Here is a 17,120-nt window from a genome sequence, read left to right on the forward strand (position 1 = left end):
CTGGGGGTCGCTCACACACGACCACGGCAGTGGGGATCCAGGCCGCAACACACTGCCATGGGTTCGGGAGCATCGTTCCCCGGGCCACTTCCTACCTCTACCTCCACTGGCGGAAGGTCCCAGTCCATCTGCTCAGGGGGTCCCTCTAGGTCGGTCTCCTCCAGGTCATCCACCTTCGGGGGCTCCGGCCAGTTGCCCATCTCAATGTCATTGGGGTAGTCGGGCGGCGGTAGCACGGGGGGCCCGCAGCGATCCTGGGCCTGAGGGCTGCAGCGGTCTGCTGGGGCTCTGGGGCAGGCCGCTCCTGGGGCTTCTTCCCAGGCGGGGGGTGTCTGCCGGCGTGAGGGCCCTGGCAGGTCTGGGAAGTCTGGGTAGTCCCCCTGGGGCATCTGGATTCGGGGTTGTTCAGAGCCGCTGGGGGCTTGCTCCTCCGGCCTGGCTGGGCGGCGACAGGCCCTCTCCCCTTTGCGCCGGGGAGCTCGGGCAGGCGCGTCCTCTCTGCCCGGAGGTCCAGCCTTTAATGAGCACTGAGCCCCGCCCTGGGCTCTTCTAGCCCTGGGCTCTGCCCTCTGAGGGGCGGGCCTCTGGTATCCTAGCTCCGGGCCCGCCCACCAGGGCCTCTTCACAGCCTCATCTGCCTCTGAGTCCTGACTCACTACACAGACACAATAAAAACAAAAGAATGAAAAGGAGGGTTCATGGTGCACTAACCCGCATCACAACACCTTTGCATGATGGTGTAACCCAGCAAGAGATGCAGAGCCATATCTTTGGAAAATTACAGCAGTGTTTCATTTTAATTTCCGAAAGGAAAATAAGAACACACTGCAGAAATTGAGGCAAACTTCTTTTCTGGTGAGATGATCAAATTTGATGTTTTAACTATCCCTAAACAAATGATCAGAAACACAACACATCTGCTCCCCCTTTTTTGGGTTACAAAACACAGGACATGTCTACTTATTTCTGTTCCCTTTTTGTTTGATAATTTGGTGCTTGTATAGCCTTATGTAGTGCTTTCAATCCAGCTTCTGAACACCAGACTTGGACATTTCACTGCTTAGTTGGCATGGATTTAACAGTTTACCAAATATGTAGTAAAGAAATGGCACCAAAGTTGATGGTTAAGTAAGTTCATACTGTGAAAAGCAGAGTTGTAGCTAAGCTAGTGACTGATGGCTTGTACACAGCTTTCCCATCACCACATTCCAAAGGTTTTTGGAAAGGCCAAGATTTTTTTTTTTAAACAGGAGCTTAAAATTGTGCTACTAAATCTCTATTGAGGCACCTGAATGTCTTTTCAAAATTACCATCATTGATTTTTGTGAAATTTCTTGAATGCTCAGCATGCTCTTAACTACGTGTGGAAAGACAGACAACATACAAGCTTCCTCACTTCTGGTCTTCTTTTTGAAAAGGAAAGAGCAGGGACAAAATTAAATGAGATGCAACTCTGGGAAAAGTGTTCCGCCTAATGTCATTTGGGAAACTTGGTTCTGTTCTTTAAAGAAACATCACCATAATCTCCCAAGGTAAGTCAACAATTGTACACAGTATAACTGTGCATGTGGAGGCAAGAAATGGTACTTTCCTGTTTCCCATTTTGGCTGCTTCTGCACTATGAGATAAAATTTATTTTAAGTCAATTAGCCCAATTTTTCCAAGTGCCTGTCCTCACTGTAATGGACCACTAAAATCGACATAATATCAAAATCCTAAAATCATAGTAAGCTGATGGTTATAGCATTCAGTTAAAATTAAAAATTCTGAGTGAGTAGTGAGGATGTGCCATGTCTTTAAATCGAATTCATCAGCCTCCACAGATGTCCCATATATGTCTCACAATGCCCCACAGTTCACCCTTCTGGCCTCTTACATCATCACTGCTCTCAGTTGGCATCCTTCAGTGTGCATAGACTATGGATCGCGCCCTTTATAGTTTCAATTGAGGACTTCATTTACAGCGTCTACTGCGACTATGAAGGCCCACTCGAGAGTGACAGTCCTTGCTGCATCTCTTGCAGATATAGTGGGTGTCTGGCAAGTCCTTGGTGTGCTTTCTGTGCGCTCGCTTCTCCTCTGCTAGCTGTCTGATCTACATCTCGCCCTTCTGAAGGCCCTTGTGTAACCCCTGCCTCCATCTGTTGCGGTCGTCTGCTAGTTCTTCCCAGTTGTCCAGCTCGATGTCTACCTCTCTGAGGTCTCTCTTGCAGACATCTTTGTAGTGCAACTGGGGGCATCTGGGAGGTCTTTTGCCAGAGGCTAGCTCACTATACAGGATGTCTTTTGGAATCCTTCCATCATTCATCCTGTGGACGTGGCCAAGCCAGCGGAGCCGATGCTGCCTGAGGAGGGTGTGCATGGTTGGGATTCCAGCTTGCTCGAGTACAGCGGTGTTGGTCACTCTGTCCTTCCATGATATTCCAAGGATGCGCCTGAGGCAGCGCAAGTGGAAGACGTTCAGCCTCTTTCCCTGGCGGGCATACAGGGTCCAAGTCTCGCTGCCATAAAGGAGGGTGCTGAGGATGCAGGCTCTGTAGACTTGCATTTTGGTTTGAGTGTACAGCTTGTTGTTATTCCACACTCTCTTGCTGAGTCTGGACAGAGTTGTGGCCACTTTTCCGATCCTCCTATTTAGCTCAGTGTCCAGCGACAGGGTGTCAGTGATGGTGGACCCGAGGTAAATGAACTCGTGGACGACCTCTAATGTATAGTTGTCAATGCTGATTGATGGGGATTCAGCAACATCCTGACTGAGTACATTTGTCTTCTTTAGGCTGATGGTAAGCCCAAAGTCCTTGCACGCTTTGGAGAACCGATCCAGCAGTTTTTGAAGCTGGTCTTCTGTGTGAGACACTACAGCAGAATCGTCTGCGAACAGCATGTCTCTGATGAGGACTTCCCGCACCTTAGACTTAGCTTTCAGCCTTGCAAGATTAAACAGTTTCCCATCAGATCTTGTGTGCAGCAAGATGGCCTCTGTTGAAGATCCAAAGGCATGCTTCAGGAGGAGTGCGAAGAAGATCCCGAACAATGTCGGAGCATGCACACATCCTTGTTTGACACCGCTCCTGATTCTGAAAGCATCCGATAATGCGCCGTCATATTGGATGGTTCCTCTCATGTCTTCGTGGAACGACTGGATCATCTTGAGTAATCGTGGAGGACAGCCTATCTTGTGGAGCAGTTTGAACAGACCATCCCTGCTGACCAAGTCAAAGGCCTTGGTTAGGTCGATGAAGGCTATGTAGAGTGGCTTCCTCTGCTCCCTGCACTTCTCCTGCAGCTGCCTTAGAGAGAAGACCATGTCAACGGTAGACCTCTCTGCGCGGAATCCACTCTGCGATTCGGGGTACACCCTCTCAACAATCTTCTGGAGTCTGCCAAGGATGACGCGATTGAACAGTTTACCAGTGACACTTAGGAGGGAGATTCCACGGTAGTTGTTGCAGTCGCTTCTGTCTCCTTTGTTCTTATACAACGTTACAATGTTAGAGTCACACATATCCTGTGGAACCTCACCCTCTTTCCAGCACAGGCACAGTAGCTCATGTAGGGGTTCCAGGAGTGTGTTCGCAGCACACTTGATTACCTCTGGTAGTATACCATCCTGGGCAGGGGCTTTTTCTGCTGCAGTGCTGTCGATGGGCTCTCTTCAGTTCATCCACAGTCGGTTCTTGATCCAGTTCATCCATTACTGGTAGGAGCTCGACGGCATCGAGGGCTGCGTCAACCACAGCGTTCTCGCGTGAGTACAGCTCGGAGTAGTGCTCAACCCAGCGCTCCATCTGTTTGGCTTTGTCAGCGATGACTTCACCAGATTTGGATTTCAGAGGTGCCATCTTGTTCTGGGTGGGTCCTAATGCCTTCTTCATACCCTCATACATTCCTCTGAGATTACCAAAGTCAGCACAGGTCTGGATGCTGCTGCATAGCTGGAGCCAGTGGTTGCTGGCACAGCACCTGGCTGTCTGCCGTACTGTTCTTCTGGCCGCTCTAAGTGCTTGCTGGGTACTCTGGCTCGGTAAGCATTTGTACTCCAGGAGTGCAGCGCGCTTCTTTTCAATGACTGGAATCATCTCATTGGAGTTAGCTTCGAACCAGTCGTTCATGTTTCTAGCTTTTCTTCCAAACACCGACAAGGCCGTGTTGTAAACTGTATCCCTCAGATGTTGCCATTTGGATGTTGCATCGGCGCCCCCAGGGCCGCGGCACAGATTTTCCTGGAGGGTCTCTCTGAACTTTTCAGCTTTCTCTGAGTTTGCCGTCTTTCTGGCATCAATGCGAGGCCTTCCAGCAGGTTTAGAGCGGTACAGCTTCTTGGGTCTCAGCTTGAGCTTGGAGCAAACAAGCGAGTGATCTGTATCACAGTCAGCACTATGATAACTGCATGTCAGAAGGACGTTTTTGAGGTTATTACGCATAGTGATGACCACGTCTAGTTGATGCCAGTGCTTCGAGCGTGGGTGTCTCCACGACACTCTGTGCTGTAGCTTTGTTTGGAAGAATGTGTTTGTGATGCACAGATTGTGGTACGTGCACAGTTCAAGGAGACGCTGTCCATTGTCATTCATTTTTCCCACACCAAAGTGTCCTAAGCAGGAAGGCCATGAGGCCCAATCAGCTCCAACTCTTGCATTGAAGTCACCCAAGATGTACAGTTGTTCACGAGCAGGTATTTGCGCTACAGCAGCACTAAGCACATCATAGAACTTGTCTTTTACTTCTGGTGTGGCGTACAGGGTTGGAGCATAAGCGCTGATCAGGTGGACGGGACCGGCGCAAGTTTGAAGCGTGATCCGAAGAAGTCTTTCTGATCCGCCCATGACTAATTGCACCATTTGTAGAAGGGTGTTTCTGACAGCAAAGCCAACACCATGCTCTCTGGGTTCTTCTAGGGCTTTACCCTGCCAGAAAAATGTATAGTTCTTTTCCTTTAGAGATCCCAAATCTGCGAGTCGTGTCTCTTGCAGTGCAGCGATATCAACTTGGACCCTCTTCAGTTCCTCGTTGATGACAGCGGTCTTTCGGGTGTCACTGATGGCCTGAAGATCTTCAGTCAAGCCGGTCAGCATGGTCTGCACATTCCAGCAAGCAAGCTTAAATTGTTGATGTTTCTCATTTCTTGTTGATTTTCTTATTGGTTTGCCTGGTGCCCAAATTTCAGTCACTTGTCAGGTTCAGGAACCTTAAGCCTCACGCACCCAGCGAGGCAGGTGAACTGTGGTGGGACAGTACCCTATTGGCTGGGGGCTGCCGAGCTTGAGGCACTGCTCTCAGGTGTAGAGGAATTAGGCAACAGGAAGAACTTTACAATTTGGCACCTGGAAGCCCGTGGCTGCAGGGTCATGAGATGCTGAAAAATCTTCACTCTTCTTTGCTAGCAGAGCACCTGTGGGGTCTGTGGTTCTGTGTATACCCCTGCTAGCTGCCTTTTTCTCTTTGCTGCCTGGCGCCAGCCGCTGGCCCCCATTTCAGCTAAGCTGTGGGTGAAGGTTGTGACTGTCTGGTAGGATAAGAAATTTCTTTTCAGCCTTTTACATGTTGTCCTGACCCCCACATCCCTACCCTTCCCTCCTCCCTGAGGAGCCACACAGTTTGGAACATTCCCTTGCCCAACCACATCCCATGGCTTGATCCTGAACCAATAAAAGGACGTGCTACGCAGGGAGCCAGGCAGCTTGTGTGTGGTGATGGTCATGATTTTCGGGAGTTGGCTGTAGTGGGGCTCTTTTAGCAGCCCAGGGGATGTCTCCCTCGGAGGTCATGATTTTCGGGGCTGGCTGTAGCCTTGGGTCATTTAGCCACCCCAAGCCATACATGTTTCAATGAAGGCAATGCAGTAGCTGTACAATTACCACAGTTGTTGAAGTGAGGCTTATAGTGGGGAATGTTCTTGTCCTAAGGATCCTCTTTTTCAGGTCCAAACCTGTCTGTAGTCTGGGGTCTTTTAGCCACCCCGAGCCGTAGATGTGAATGATTCATTCAAGTTTCAGTGTAGCACCTGCATCTATTTAAACACTTAACATGGCAGGGGAAAGAAGAATGAAGTGTGGAAAGATGTCATCATATACCCAAGTCTACTTTTGGGGCCAAAATGCAACAGGGCTGTGGGAACCGTGGGATAGGTTCCCACAATACACCGCTGCAGCACTCAATTTAAGCTCGATTTAAGCAACTTGCGTGGCAATGGTAAGTTGATTTTGTGGGGAGCATGTGGGAAGGTGAAGATGCTCAAAATTTTATTGGATAAAACCCAGCATTAAGAAATCAATTGTAATAATATTGATTTTATCTCATAGTGTAGATGCAGCCTTAGTCACAGCATTACTCCCTTGATCTTGGGTCCAGGCCCTATGCAGACATGAGGGGTGAGCTCTGGCCATTCCCTTGCAGACAAAGGGGCGAGGAGTGGCAGAGAGGGTAACTAACTTGGTGTGTGGGAGCAATAAGGTTTTGGATGGTGTAATATTTCTTCTCCCACCAGAATAGGGGGAAATTGTGACTCTGTCTGTTTTTCTGCTCGGGAACCAGATAGGTAATACATTGCCCCCATTCAGAGTACCCTGGGAAGGATAATAACATGAGAGAATTCCAAGTTTCCAGAATTAAACTGGCTGTCTGTTAAGATAACAATTTAAAGAGGTACTGCAGCTGCAGCTCACATTCTAGCCTAGTGTACATAAACTGACTTTCTGGTGCCTCTTCCAGACTTCTCTCATGTAATCTGTGCTCCTCCCTGTAAGTTCCATTGAGGTTGCTACAGAATCTTAAGTAGGGCTGTGCTTCAGGTCCCAGTCTAATGAAGACTTATGAAGAAGGATTGTCTAGTGTTTGGGGTGTCACACTGGCGAGCCATCTTCAATAGCCCCTTATGTTGCAGACTTCCCGTGTGACCAAGGGACAGTCACTTAATCTCTTTCTGTGTGTCAGTCCCCCAACTGTAAAAGGAGATAGCTCTAGCATGACAGCTGCCTTTGGATTATCTTTGAAAATCTCACAGCTTTATCAAGAGCCCTGATGAACTGAAACACATATTAATCTGAGAGATTTATAATTATACGTCTTGGCATATCTAGCGTACACCTGAATATACCTACAGAAATGGCATCTATTGTCCTTTTAATGCCACAAGAAGAAGGGCACATTTTATTACTCTATGTGTCAAAATTAATGCAGATCTCAAAAGAGACAGTGTCAGTTAGTTTAGTTGTATAGCAATTATAGTCCAGTCAGTGCCACTTAAAGTATGAGACGGATAACAGAAACTAAAAAAGGAAAAAAAAATAACTCTGAAGCATTGCTTCAAAAAATAACCTAATAATCTTAAGGAAACAGGATTGTTCATTAGCATTAGGTTGCAAGTCGAAACAGGTATGTAACCTCTCTAAAGTGTTCAGGCTACCCCAGAGCCTGTTAGGCCTTGTGTTTCAGAGACCTCAGAATGGTGAAGGTGAGCTCTTGACACAATGCTTTTCATTGGAATTCACTTCCTGCTCTCTCGTTTACTGGAGGTAACTTCCCTTGGCACCACAGCCGGCTTTCTTCACACAGAATGACTCTGTATTTGCATTTTGGTTCTAATACTGAATTCGCCTAACATGATTCAATCTTATTTTCCCAGTGGTACCATTAATATTTTAATTTAATCAGAATTTCAGGAACTTGTTTGCCATCCAGAGCAACTTGGTTACCTGTCAGCCTCCATCAGCTTGTCATATTAGAGGTGATTGTTCCCTGAATCTAATCTACTTTAAATGATTTCATTGGGTAGAGGTCTATAAATCATTTCAGAATGGGCTTGACAGATGAAGGCTTAGGTAAGTAAACAAATCAGGCTTGCTTTACTTTAGGCAGCAATGAACTTGGCTTTATCAACTTCGTATTGATTTCTGCACTCCAAAAGGTCAAAAAATCTCTTTAACATAAGAACATTATTAATATAAGTACAGTATTACAACCAACCATAATTAAGATAAGTCCCAACATTCAGTGATGCGGCTGACTTAAGAATGTTGCAGACCGCATTTCAATAAAGCCTGTTATGCAGTTTGAAATGATGAATTCATTTCCAAAAGGGTTACTTTCACTTTTCCAATCAAAACAGAAATTAACGGAATATTAAGCAGTCCAGAATCCCTCTGGACTTGGAGCCAAGTTTATAAAGGATAATATGATAAAGCTGCAGCTGGGAAGCTAACTGTCAATCTTACAGTTTCTTCCCATTGAGTTACCTAAACTGTATTTAAAAGCAAAAATCTGTCTTTGAAAAAGTGTTGCAAAGGAATCAGACATAACATTGTAATTCACATTAGCCTGCGCTCTGGGGTTGAGTTAATCAGCATTTGTCAACAGGAAGCTGGCAACAACAAGGTGATACAGAGAATAAGGCACCTCACCTAAGAGTGCCTTTTATTGCTGTATCTGAATTTCATATATGAGTAGCGTAGAATAAACTAGTTCCCCCCTCAGCTTTGTCACAGAGGAAAGCTCCTCTTTCCTGTGGAGAAGCTCATCCTCTGCTATGAGAAATGTCAAAAATAACAAGCAAATAATGAAGAAATAAATTAAGGTTATGCATTTAATTACGCAGATAGTTGGCCCAGATGCTAATCGCTAACTTGTAAGGGGGAGAACCTGCAGCAACTTCAGATATGCAGAAAAACAAAGGGTAAGTCAACACGGAGATATGCATGGAACATGCCAGAGCCTCTGTGAAGATTGGATCTGCTCTCTGTTGAATGGAAGGTTTGAACACCTCTGTTCTTGGTTAACAAAAATGTACTCAGAAAAACAATATTCCCATGTTTCTATTACGCAGGTTTTAAAATGTTTTCATTTTAGCTGCAGATTTGATTTTAGATTGTGTTTGGATACCTAACTAGCTGATCCTGTTCAGATTAAATGGCTATTCATGTAAGTGTGCATGTATTGGATTTTGGTGTAAATTTTGGACCCATGCATAGGAGCCCAGTTAGCCAGGAATCTATTTCTATATCACTACATATTTTTATTCCAATAATAGCATGTGTATATTGATACAACTGAAGATGTACTGAATTGGAACCTCCAGCTCAAAGGACCTAACTTGGGCTGTGTCTACATTACCACCTTCCTTCGAAGGAAGGATGGTAACGAGGCTGTTCAGAGTTTACTGATGAAGTGCAGCCGTGCATAGGCAGTACTTCATTAAGCAAATTCCCCGCCGTGGCAACTCTGAAGTTTTAAACTACGAAGTACCAGCATGCGTCTAGCCGCGGCTCACCCGCTGGTACTTCGAAGTGCCGGGTCATCTTCCAAGTCCCCTTACTTCTCAAAATAGACTCACACTGGTACTTTGAAGTTTAAAACTTCGGAGCTGCCATGGGGGGGAATTTGCTTAATGAAGTGCTGCCTCTGCATGGCAGCACTTCATTAGTAAACTCCAAACAGCCTCATTACAGGCCAGTGGTAATGTAGACACAGCAATAGTGAAGCAAATTTATAGGTACGTTGGTCTGACTCTTTTCTCTGTATTGCATTACATGAATGAGCCCCTCTCTAACAAACAATCAATTTAGAATGTGTGTTTATGCCAAAAGACTATCCGCAAGGTTGAAAACTCAAGCACACAAAAGTTGTGTAACCTTCACCTTTGTGTACATGCATTGTCATATAATCTGTAACTACATGGTCACACAGTTTGTTCTACAAACCATCTGCTTATTTTAGTGACCTGGATAGGCAGTGCTCAAGGAATGAACCATGATTATATAATCGGGGAGACTGCTCTCCATAGGATTCCCACCTCACTTTCTGAAAAAGTCAGAAAGTAAATGAGGCAAGAAATTTCAGGAAGAGATAGGATGGACTTGTCTCTAAGACAGTTAATTGTAAATCAGGAGAGCTGGTGGCTGTCTCCTTTAGGCCTCTTTGAAGGCTACCTAGACTTTAGCTTCAGGAACATACTGTAAAAGAACGTTGCATGCCCACCTATTTCTGTTGTGAAATAGATGAACTGGAGAGATGGGGAATGAATGGATACCAAGTTCCAACAAACAGAAATGAGCTGGTGCTTGGAAAAGGTGGGTAGTAACTTGCCAACAGCCAACTAATTCCTCTGAGCATCAAGGAATAAACTGAGTCACAAATGCTTTTTTGGGATGTTTCTGAGATAAAACGTTTTACTTTGGGCCATGTCCTAGTGACATGATTTAACCCCAAAAGAGTTCTCCATATGGAAAAGCTGTCAGATGCAGCCTCCATTGTATACATGAAAATGATTTTATTTGGGTGATTTATTTTTTTGATGAGCAGCCTTCCAATCACTTATAATGATCTGGCACACTACCATCCTCTGCAAGTTTTAATAGTGATTTACTTATTTATAGCTTTTATTAGAATTTAATTTATAAAAACGTATTTCAGGAATTTAAATGCTTCCACCCTAAGTTAGGTCTGTTTTAAGTTTTCAGCTTATGTTTGAAAGAATTATTGCTTATAAAACAACATTTAATTTAAAGTCACAGCTGCACCAACATCAGAAATAGTATTTTATTTAAATGAGCTGTAGGTAGGTCAGTGATTTTCAATTTTTTTTTTATCCACAATATCTTTTCAGGTCCATATAAAAACTGCTTCAGTTCCAGGAGAGTTCAGGATTCAAATAAAAAGACTGATGTATATCTATATAAAGAAGGAGAAAATGTAAAAAGGGGACTGAGTCCCTACAGGCATTGCAAGCACACACATATTTTATAATGATTTCAGACAAGTTAGACTAAGAGCACTATTTATACATGACCAAGAGGCCAACTCAGAGAGGGGGACATTGCAACTTTTACAGTATGCACACAGTCCAGATCTCACCATCCCAGAAACAGATCAGAGCCAGTTCTTCCCTATGGGGAGGAAGTCACTTCACTTCTCCTTATGAAGTAGCTGATAATATTCTGAGGCAACCTGAGGGGCTAAGTGGCAGCTCAAGAGGCCATCCCATACCCTGTCTTTCTCCTAACCCCTTCTTGCTGATTTTTTCACAGTGGGGAGGACTGAACAAGTAGCCCCTGTTCTCCATGACTGAAGTAGCAATCTGAGCAGGTCCAAACAGGAGGGAAAATGGGCTCTCCCATCCCCACACTTCCTCGCTTGGTGACTAAAGGCTGTGCTGATCTAACCCAGAAACAGTCTTTTGTAATCTAAATAGTATGTTCCTTGCATAAGGCAAATAGGATGTGTGCTACACATTTTAGAGTCTCTGGAATATTGGCCTGATAATGCCAACCATTGAAACTTTATTTATTTTGTGGTTTTGCTAAACTCAGGCCTGGTGCAAGTACTAAACCTGAACTTGGCTCCCCTTACCTTACCAGAAATCATTTTTATAGGTGCTTTAGTTATGCAGGCACTTTTAGCCTACGTTTAAGATGGCTGTTTTACCCCTCTGTTCCTTTCCCTGCCTGTGGCTTGGTGCAGAAGTAAAACACAAATCAAATACTACTTTTACAATGTTTTACTTATGACTGAGAATTAGTTTGAACTAGGAAACAAAATTTCTTTTAACTGTGTTGTCCTAACTTTTAAACTTATGTTTTCCTGCTTTGTAGCTAATTGAACCACCATAAAAACTAAGACAATTAACTAAAGAATGTGTAGAACACAAGTTATAATACTTACTGAATATTTGAAAGGCAATGAATTCCATTCTGCCAGACTTTGTATTTATATATAAAATGCCTTTAATTTACCTACATGGAAGTAATATAATTTGGCTGTAGATAGGAACACAAATTTGAAAATTTTGGCCTTAAATGTTTGTCTGGAAACTCAATAGGAATGTTTGACAGAGCAAGATCTCCCTTAACTACAAAGCATTGTTCCTCTTTATGGTCCTATATTATATAAATATCGTTGGCTTATCTACTTATCCACTCTATGCAAAGTAGTTGATATTCTCTGGATGTCTAGCTACTTTAGTTATAGCTATCTTAAGACCTGAACTAAAGGTCAGTCTAGTCAATGCGAGCTCTCCCTGTGTCTTGAACAAATACTGGATGCGGGACCCTAGTTACTAAGTATTTTTTAAACTTTCTTTTCCTTTCTTTCTTTCTTTCTTTCTTTCTTTCTTTCTGTTATGTCTAGACTAGCAGGTTGTTGACAAAACCCACAGTGCATCAAGATTCTCAAGGGTGTTCTGTCAACAGTAAGTCAACAGAATGCATCACTTTTGTCACCAGCTGTAACCCGCTTGCCATGAGGAAGAACACCTCTGTTGACATAGATCTGTTGACAAAAAGACAGTCTGGATTTTCCCGGGGCCCTTCTGTTGACTGAAAGGGCTTCCAGGACACTGGGCAATCCTGACTGCTGTGGTTCTGGGCGGCCATCTTGCCGATAGAGTGGTTGGGCAGTTTGACCACTCTCTGTTAACAGAGCGGATCACTCTTTTGATCCGCTTTGGCAGTTTGGTTGCAATCTGTAGACAGAAGTTTTGTCAGAAGATATCTTCTGACAAAAAATTTCTGCCAACAAGTCCCTGTCGTCTAGAGATAGCCTAAATGTTTACATGTTTTAGGACTGGGCAGTGTATAACTCCGCAGAAGCACTTCCTTTCTCCTCCAGAGATATTTGTGTGTTTCTTCCTCTGCTTGTGTTGATAGGACTTCTCCCTTAGTTTGGGTATAAACAGATTTGGCAGAAAGCAATTTTTTATATTTTCATCATTTTTGACTTATAATATCAATTTTTATGTTAAAACTTGCTTGTGTTTTTTATTGATTTAAAGTTTTACCCTTGGTGAAAGTTCTGAGGAAGGTGTCAGGTAATTAGTTAATGACAGTGGACTTTGAGATTCAAAATGTAAATACTCTGTAAATCATGAGAATAACATCTAATTATACAAAGTAAATATCCTTAAATGAACACATCATGAAAATTTTTACTATTCCTTTGCCAGTCCATTTGTAACAAGACTACTGGAAAAGTATAAATCACTAGATTTTGATTATAATCAGTTCTCAAGTAGCATTTTTCTTACTTTGCCCATCTGTAAATATCACTTATTGATGGGACTATTTTTTGTCAGCTTGTGTGTATATGCTGAAATCAAGATTCACTGGCATTTATTGATAAAAATCCAATCTCTTTTTTTGTTTAAAGAGAAACAAATGCATGCCTCCCTCCCTCACTGCTCACTGCTCCACAGCATGTGTTAGGTTCTCTGGTAAACAAGAGTTAGCACAAAATACCTCTTTCAGTCATTTCAAACTTAAAATGTGTTTGCTTTGTGCTTTCATGAATTGGTGCCTTACACTGGAAATGGGGCTATATCTCAGTGGGTGTATTGCAGATATCAGGCTGTTGTGCCTTTAACTGAGATTTCTACTGTAGATTTAATGGTCAAACCCTCCATAGGGTGACCAAGTGTCAGTATAAAATTACTGATGAATAAAGACATGAAATGAGAACATGATGACTCTTGCCATGCCTATTGGGGGGACATAAAAAATCACATAATTCCTTAGGGTGGGGGTGGTGAATCTTTTGTGTGCTGGCTGTGTGCGGTTGTCAGGCCACAAGATGGTTTGTTTACCTGAGCATACATAGGCACAGAGTCCCGCAGCTCCCTGTAGTCATGGTTCACCCTTCCTGGTTGGGGGAGCTGTGGGAAGCAGTGTGGACTGAGCCACTGCTTCCTAGAGCCCCCTTTTGTTGGGAACAGTAAACCACAGTCACTGGGAGCTACAAACAGCCATGTCTGTTGGACACAGGTAAACAAAGTGTCTGGAGGCCCACCAGCATACCTGGCACACCACAGCTAGCTGGTATGGCAGAGTTTCCCCCCCGCCCACACACCCTAGGCTTTGCAGGGTATAAGTCCAAATGTCTCCTGTGATGGGCTTGTGTATCGGTGGTAATATAGTATGAGTGCAGCTGGGTGTGATTGCATCTGAATGTTAGTGAAGTGATCATGGTTTGTCTTTTTTGCAACATTTATTTATTGAGGGTGAAAGCATATGCAAGCTAATGAGGCAAACCACTTTGAATCCTGGGGATGATAAGGAAATAAACAGGTTAGCAAAATTGCTGCAAAGACTCACAGCAAATATGGATGGAGGCACATGCCTTGAGTTGCTCTCCATATCCCCACCGCCCCACTTCCAGTTTTATTTTAGATGTCCTATTTATTTAAAAATAAACATTGCCTCCACATACAGGCCCAAATTCTGCAAATGCTTCTGCAGTTTCTTAATTGTAGACATGAGAGTTGTCCCACTGACTTTCAATACCTTCAGCTGGATTCTTAAAATATAGTCAGCTAAATCCCATTAGCTATCTCGGACAGCAATGACATCAAACCATCATTAATATGAGCAATATCATGTTACACTTGAACAGCGGGATAGCATGAAATACACTTACAGTCTGATCCAAATCCCCCTGTAGTCAATGAGTAGACTATCACTGATTCCAGAGAGCTTTGCCTCAGATCTTCTCTGCCAAAACCCTAGTGCTGTCAGTAGGAAAAGGACCAGGTTCTTTATAGTGGCACTTGTGCTTCTGGTTTAAAAGCAAAAGAAAAAACAAACATATTTAGCTTGATTAATAAATACAAAGAAACTGTTTACCATAAAGATTTTTATAAGTTAGACAGAAATAAAACACATTTCATTTAAAAATAAAACATCCTGTCTATTAATTTTAATTTTGATGTCTTTTCCCTGTCATTTCAAAACACTGTATGGGAAACAAAGAGTTTTGAAAGAAAGTGTCAACACGCAGTTCCAGTTGTCTTGGGAATATGTTAAATATAAAGTGTAAAGGTAGCTGGGAAATCTAATAAAAGGAGTCTAGTGACTGAACTTTATTTTTGTTTTCTCTTAATGAATGTAAACAGCCTGAGACCTCAAGAAAGTAGCAGCAGTAAATACATACACACATTTAAAATATATTTACATATTTATAACAGTCCTTTTGCTCTTAAACATTAATAATACTTTAATTGCTCGTGTGCACTGGAGTTATATTACACTTATATATTAAAGGTATACTGAATACTTTTAAATTACTCTCCCCTAGGGCTTTAAAAATAGACCAGAAGATATTTCTTAAGTGTTTGGGACTAGAGCTCAAATCCCTTGAACTCTTTCTCTGGGACTCTTTTCATTGACTTGGAGGGATTTTGTATTCAGGTCTTAATGTGTGGTTGGGTTTTATATGATCATAGGCTTGGTTTATACTACGCATGTAAGTTGATTGCAGAAACATAGTTCTAGCTATGGCAATTGCAGAACTAGAATCAACATATCTGCAATCAACTTACCTGGCCATCCTCACTAAGGAAGATAGATGGGAGAATTCTTCAGGCAGGATACTTGTTTTCTCTAAAGTATTTTGCTTATTTTATCCCATTGAGGAAGGAGCAAACTAATTTTCAAACTTCTTGAGTTTTGTCCCAGAGTGAGAACTGATCCAGCCATGTGCTGAGTTTAGCAATGGGATTGCTTGTGACTGATGAGTTTTGTCTTTTCATTTGAGACATGCTTTCTCTGAGGCATAATGTACAATACTAACTATTGTAATAGAACTAGCCAAAGGTAAAACTCTTAATACAATCTGAATAGTTCTTAACCAAATTTATATTGCAAAAGTTAAATCATGTTGGCTACATCTACACTAGCTCTAGAACTTCGAAAGAGGCACGGTAATGAACCTAATCAGAAGGTGCTAATGAGGCACTGACAGAAGTATGCAGTGCCTCATTAGGATAATGGCAGCCATGGCACTTCAAAAGTTCTGCTTTCAATTGCATGCAGCTCGTCTACACAGTGTCCTTTTCGAAAGGACCCCGCACACTTTGAAATCCCCTTATTCCTATTTGGTTATAGGAATAAGGGTATTTTGAGTGTGCAGGGTCCTTTTGGAAAGGACCCCTTGTAGAAGAGCCATGCGCGATCAAAAGTAGCACTTTTGAAGTGCCACAGCTGCCAGTATGCTAATGAGGTACTGCATATTCATGGCAGTGACTCATTAGCATCTTCTGATTGGGTTCATTATCATGCCTCTTTGGAAGTTCTGGGGCTAGTGTAGACATAGCTGTTATCACGTAAGGACTAGATTCTATTCCCATTCATGTCAATGACATTTTTACTGCTCAACTAAACATCTCCAACATTAATTGCTGTCTTTTAATAGTTTGAGAATGTCAGGCTACAGCTATATTTTTCTAAATCTGCAAGGAAACAGGACAAATAAGAATCTTCATTTTTTCTTTTAACGTAAAGATGTTTGGATTTTTTTCATAAAACACAGTACTATAGTGCAAGATGGAAATGTCTGTGAAAATAAATTGTTTTCAGCAGTCCCAGGCACTATTTGAATAACAAAGAGAAAACATGAATATACTTGATTTTCAGCAATTTTCTTTTCTGAATTTGTCAGGGGAGGCTAGAGAGTGGGACTGAAACAATTCAGCAAGCTATATCTTTGTTTCTATTTTCTAGCTGGTGTAGATTTGAAATTAACTAAACCCGGGGAAATGTTAGAATATTGTTTTTCTTATATTCTCTAGACCTAATGTTGCTATTTTATTAGATGAAAGTTTCATGCTTCTCTCCTTTTGGTACTGTAAATAAGAATCTGCCTCATGGACTGACATCACTGTAAATTCATTTAGATCATCTTTTGCATAAGAAATGAACTAAGAAGAGGTGAAAAGTACTGTTACAGTGTAGCTCTTGTAGGTCTTTGCTGGTCATGCTTCTTTCTTTCTTTCTTCAAACATTTGTGCTACATACAACAAAAAAAGGATATAAAATATTGAGATTTATTGTGCCAATGCTGCATATGTAATATTCAGGATTAGCCTGTTATTGTATTTCCTGATTGAGAAGAAGATTTAATAATGTTTTTCTGCCTAACCGGTTTTATGTGGTTTTGAGGAGAAAACATACGACACAACTATCCCCAAAGTCGAAGTTTGAAAAGTTGAAACTACTACCAAGAGCAACTACTTAGAAGAAATATTTTTTCTCATTGCCCAACTCAAGAATTTCAATCAAAGGAGAAATTATAGGTATCAAATAATATAGGTTTTAATGCATTCAATGAAGTAATTAAAATGTTTAGTCTTTGCTTCATGT

This window comes from Carettochelys insculpta, chromosome 1 (assembly GCF_033958435.1).
Source record: "Carettochelys insculpta isolate YL-2023 chromosome 1, ASM3395843v1, whole genome shotgun sequence".
Lineage (NCBI taxonomy): Eukaryota > Metazoa > Chordata > Testudines > Carettochelyidae > Carettochelys > Carettochelys insculpta.